The sequence below is a fragment of the Arachis hypogaea genome, chromosome 1 (genome assembly GCF_003086295.3).
Source record: "Arachis hypogaea cultivar Tifrunner chromosome 1, arahy.Tifrunner.gnm2.J5K5, whole genome shotgun sequence".
Taxonomy (NCBI): domain Eukaryota; kingdom Viridiplantae; phylum Streptophyta; class Magnoliopsida; order Fabales; family Fabaceae; genus Arachis; species Arachis hypogaea.
The window spans coordinates 40635789-40641564 of NC_092036.1; the positions used below are offsets into that span (position 1 = coordinate 40635789).

General features: G+C 41.9%; 1 non-coding gene across 1 annotated transcript; it reads right to left on the reverse strand.

The window, feature by feature from the left end:
- Positions 1–698: 698 nt before the first annotated feature.
- Positions 699–806, reverse strand: LOC112716301 (small nucleolar RNA R71). Its single transcript, XR_003160284.1, has one exon. It is a non-coding gene; the product is annotated as a small nucleolar RNA R71 (small nucleolar RNA).
- Positions 807–5776: the final 4970 nt, after the last annotated feature.

The window sequence follows — 5776 nt, forward strand, 5'->3', positions numbered from 1 at the left end:
AACACTATCCCTTAATGCAAAATTCGAACTCCATCTTCTTTGATAAGTTCGAATTTTCTACTTCTGTCTTCTACTTTCTTTTCCTCTGACACTTCAAGGAATCTCTATACTGTGACATAGAGGATTCCACCTTTTCTTGTTCTCTTCTCTTTCTTATGGGCAGGAGCAAAGACAAAAGCATTCTTGTTGAGGCAGACCCTGAACCTGAAAGGACCTTGAAGAGAAAGCTAAGAGAAGCCAAAGCACAACTCTCTTTAGAGGACCTGACCGAATTCTTCAAAGAAGAAGAACCTATGGCAGCCGAAAACAACAACAATGCCAACAATGCAAGGAAGGTGCTGGGTGACTTTACTGCACCTACTCCAGATTTCTATGGGAGAAGCATCTCTATCCCTGCCATTGGAGCAAACAACTTTGAGCTTAAGCCTCAATTAGTTTCTCTAATGCAACAGAATTGCAAGTTCCATGGACTTCCATTGGAAGATCCTCATCAGTTTTTAGCTGAATTCTTGCAAATCTGTGACACTGTCAAGACTAATGGGGTTGACCCTGAGGTCTACAGACTTATGCTATTCCCTTTTGTTGTAAAAGACAGAGCTAGGACATGGTTGGACTCACAACCTAAAGAAAGCCTGGACTCTTGGGAAAAGCTAGTCAATGCCTTCTTGGCAAAGTTCTTTCCACCTCAAAAATTGAGTAAGCTTAGAGTGGAAGTCCAAACCTTCAGACAGAAGGAAGGAGAATCCCTCTATGAAGCTTGGGAAAGATACAAACAATTAATCAGAAAGTGTCCTTCTGATATGCTTTCTGAATGGAGCATCATAGGTATTTTCTATGATGGTCTCTCTGAACTATCCAAGATGTCTTTGGACAGCTCTGCAGGAGGATCTCTTCATCTGAAGAAGACGCCTACTGAAGCTCAAGAACTGATTGAAATGGTTGCAAATAACCAATTCATGTACACTACTGAAAGAAATCCTGTGAACAATGGGACTAGTCAGAAGAAAGGAGTTCTTGAGATTGACACTCTGAATGCCATATTGGCTCAGAATAAAATATTGACTCAACAAGTCAATATGATTTCTCAAAGTCTGTCTGGAATGCAAAATGCACCAAGCAGTATTAAGGAGGCTTCATCTGAGGAAGAAGCCTATGATCCTGAGAACCCTTAAATGGAAGAGGTGAATTACATGGGAGAACCCTATGGAAACACCTATAATCCTTCATGGAGAAATCATCCAAATTTCTCATGGAAAGATCAACAGAGACCTCAACAAGGTTTCAACAACAATAATGGTGGAAGAAACAGGTTTAGCAATAGCAAGCCTTTTCCATCATCTTCTCAGCAACAGACAGAGAGTTCTAAGCAGAATAACTCTGACTTAGCAACCATGGTCTCTGATCTGATCAAAACTACTCAAAGTTTCATGACTGAAACAAGGTCCTCCATTAGAAATTTGAAGGGACAAGTGGGTCAGCTGAGCAAGAAAATTACTGAACTCCCTCCTAGTACTCTTCCAAGCAATACAGAAGAAAATCCAAAAGGAGAGTGCAAGGCCATCAACATGGCCGAATTTTGGGAGCAAGAAGAGGCAGTGAACGCCACTAAGGAAGGCCTCACTGGGCGTCCACTGGCCTCCAATGAGTTCTCCAATGAGGAACCATGGGAATCTGAGGCTCAAAATGAGACCATAGAGATTCCATTGGACTTACTTCTGCCGTTCATGAGCTCTGATGAGTATTCTTCCTCTGAAGAGGATGAGTATGTCACTGAGGAGCAAGTTGCTAAATACCTTGGAGCAATCATGAAGTTGAATGACAAGTTATTTGGAAATGAGACTTGGGAGGATGAACCCCCTTTGCTCACCAAAGAACTGGATGACTTGTCTAGGCAGAAACTGCCCCAAAAGAGGCAGGATCCTGGGAAGTTTTCAATACCTTGTACCATAGGCACCATGACCTTCAAGAAGGCCTTGTGTGACTTAGGGTCAAGTGTAAACCTCATGCCTCTCTCTGTAATGGAGAAGTTAGGGATCTCTGAGGTGTATGCTGCAAAAATCTCACTAGAGATGGCAGACAACTCAAGAAAACAAGCCCATGGACTTGTAGAGGATGTTCTGGTTAAAGTTGAAAACCATTACATCCCTACTGATTTCATAGTCCTAGAGACTGGGAAGTGCATGGATGAATCCATCATCCTTGGCAGACCCTTCCTAGCCACAGCAAAGGCTGTGATTGATGTTGATAGAGGAGAGTTGATCATTCAAGTGAATGAAGAATCTTTGGTGTTTAAGGCCCAAGGATATCCCTCTGTCATCATGGAGAGGAAGCATGAAGAGCTTCCCTCAAAACAGAGCCAAACAGAGCCCCCACAGTCAAACTCTAAGTTTGGTGTTGGGAGGCCACAACCAAACTCTAAGTTTGGTGTTGAACCCCCACATTCAAACTCTAAGTTTGGTGTTGGGAGGTTCCAACATGGTTCTGAGTATCTGTGAGGCTCCATGAGAGTCCTCTGTCAAGCTACTGACATTAAAGAAGCGCTTGTTGGGAGGCAACCCAATGTTTTATGATTAACTATTTTTCTTTTGTTATTTTATCTTTTTTTGTAGGTTGATGATCATGAGAAGTCACAAAATTAATGAAAAAAGCAAAAACAGAATGAAAAACAGGAAGAAAAATAGCACACCCTGGAGGACACACCCACTGGCGTTTAAACGCCAGTGAGGTTAGCGGTTGGGCGTTTAACGCCCAGTCTGGCACCATTTTGGGCGTTTAACGCCAGAAAGGGGCACCAGACTGGCGTTAAACGCCAGAAATGGGCAAGAAGCTAGCGTTAAACGCCAGAACTGGGCACCAGCCCGGCGTTTAACGCCAAAATTGGCACAAAACAAGATTTTGCTTGCCATTTGGTGCAGGGATGACTTTTCCTTGACACCTCAGGATCTGTGGACCCCACAGGATCCCCACCTACCCTACCACTCTCTCTCTCTTCTTCACCTCAATACCTCTTCCCCAAAAACCCTTCACCTATCAAATCCCATCTTTCTCTTCACCACTCACATCCATCCTTCATAAAACCCCACCTACCTCACCATTCAAATTCAAACCACTTTACCACCCAAACCCACCCTCAAATAGCCGAACCCTCACCACCCCCCACTCCTATATAAACCCCTCTTCACTCCTCCATTTTCACACAACCTAAACACCACTTCTCCCCCCTTTGGCCGAACACAAAGCCATTCCCTTCTTCCTCATTTCTACTTCTTCTACTCTCTTCTTTCTTCTTTTGCTCGAGGACGAGCAAACATTTTAGGTTTGGTGTGGTAAAAGCATTGCTTTTTGTTTTTCCATAACCATTTATGGCATCCAAGGCCGGAGAAACCTCTAGAAAGAGGAAAGGGAAGGCAAAGGCTTCCACCTCCGAGTCATGGGAGATGGAAAGATTCATCTCAAGGGTGCATCAAGACCATTTCTATGAAGTTGTGGCCTTGAAGAAGGTGATCCCCGAGGTCCCTTTTTCACTCAAAAAGGGTGAATATCCGGAGATCCGACATGAGATCCAAAGAAGAGGTTGGGAAGTTCTTACCAACCCCATTCAACAAGTCGGAATCTTGATGGTTCAAGAGTTCTATGCCAATGCATGGATCACTAAGAACCATGATCAAAGTGTGAACCCGAATCCAAAGAATTATCTTACTATGGTTCGGGGGAAATACTTTGATTTTAGTCCGGAAAGTGTAAGGTTGGCATTCAACTTGCCCATGATGCAAGGAGATGAACATCCTTACACTAGAAAGGTCAACTTTGATCAAAGGTTGGACGAAGTCCTCACAGTCATATGTGAAGAGGGCGCCCAATGGAAGAGAGATTCAAGAGGAAAGCCGGTTCAATTGAGAAGGCATGACCTCAAACCCATGGCTAGAGGATGGTTAGAGTTTATACAACGCTCAATCATTCCCACTAGCAACCGGTCCGAAGTTACTATAGACCGGGCTATCATGATCCATAGCATCATGATTGGAGAAGAAATAGAAGTTCATGAGGTTATAGCCCAAGAACTCTATAAGGTGGCGGACAAGTCCTCTACCTTGGCAAGGTTAGCCTTTCCTCATCTCATTTGTCACCTCTGTTATTCAGTGGGAGTTGACATAGAGGGAGACACCCCCATTGATGAGGACAAGCCCATCACTAAGAAGAGGATGGAGCACACAAGAGACCCCACTCATCATGAGATCCCTGAGATACCTCAAGGGATGCACTTTCCTCCACAAAACTATTGGGAGCAACTAAACACCTCCCTAGGAGAATTGAGTTCCAACATGGGACAACTAAGGGTGGAGCACCAAGAACACTCCATCATCCTCCATGAAATTAGAGAAGATCAAAGAATCATGAGAGAGGAGCAACAAAGACAAGGAAGAGACATTGAGGAGCTCAAGCACTCCATAGGATCTTCAAGAGGAAGAAAGAGCCGCCCATCACTAAGGTGGACCCGTTCCTTAATTTCCTTGTTCTTTATTTTTCTGTTTTTTTTTTTCGAAAATTAATGCTTATGTTTGTCCATGTTTGTGTCTTATGATCATTAGTGTCTTAGTGTCTATGCCTTAAAGTTATAAATGTCCTATGAATCCATCACCTTTCTTAAATAAAAAAATTTTGTGCTTAATTGAAAAAGAAAAGAATTGCATGAATTTTGAATTTTATAACAGTTTGATTATTTTGATGTGGTGGCAATACTCTTGTTTTCTGAATGTATGCTTAAACAGTGCATATGTCTTTTGAATTTGTAGTTCATGAATGTTGGCTCTTGAAAGAATGATGAAAAAGGAAACATGTTACTGAGGATCTGAAAAATCATAAAAATGATTCTTGAAGCAAGAAAAAGCATTTCTATTCAAAAAAAAAAATTCGAAAAAAAAGAGAAAAAGAAAGAAATAAAGTTGTGATCCAAGGCAATAAGAGTGTGCTTAGGAACCCTGGACACCTCTAGTTGGGGACTCTAGCAAAGCTGAGTCACAATCTGAAAAGGTTCACCCAATTATGTGTCTGTGGCATGTATGTATCCGGTGGTAATACTGGAAGACAGAGTGCTTTGGGCCACGGCCAAGACTCAATAAGTAGCTATGTTCAAGAATCATCATACTTAACTAGGAGAATCAATAACACTATCTGGATTCTGAGTTCCTAAAGAAGCCAATCATTCTGAATTTCAAAGGATAGAGTGAGATGCCAAAACTATTCAGAGGCAAAAAGCTAAAAGCCCCGCTCATCTAATTAATACTGATCTTCATAGATGTTTTTGGAATTCATTGCATATTCTCTTCTTTTTATCTTATTTGATTTTCAGTTGCTTGAGGACAAGCAACAATTTAAGTTTGGTGTTGTGATGAGCGGATAATTTGTACGCTTTTTGGCATTGTTTTTAGTATGTTTTTGGTATGATATAGTTAGTTTTTAGTATATTTTTATTAGTTTTTAGTTAAAATTCACTTTTCTGGACTTTACTATGAGTTTGTGTGTTTTTCTGTGATTTCAGGTATTTTCTGGCTGAAATTGAGGGACCTGAGCAAAAATCTGATTCAGAGACTAAAAAGGACTGCAGATGCTGTTGGATTCTGACCTTCCTGCACTCGAAGTGGATTTTCTGGAGCTACAGAAGCCCAATTGGCGCTCTCTTAACGGCGTTGGAAAGTGGACATCCTGGGCTTTCCAGCAATATATGATAGTCCATACTTTGCCCAAGATTTGATGGCCCAAACCGGCGTTCAAAGTC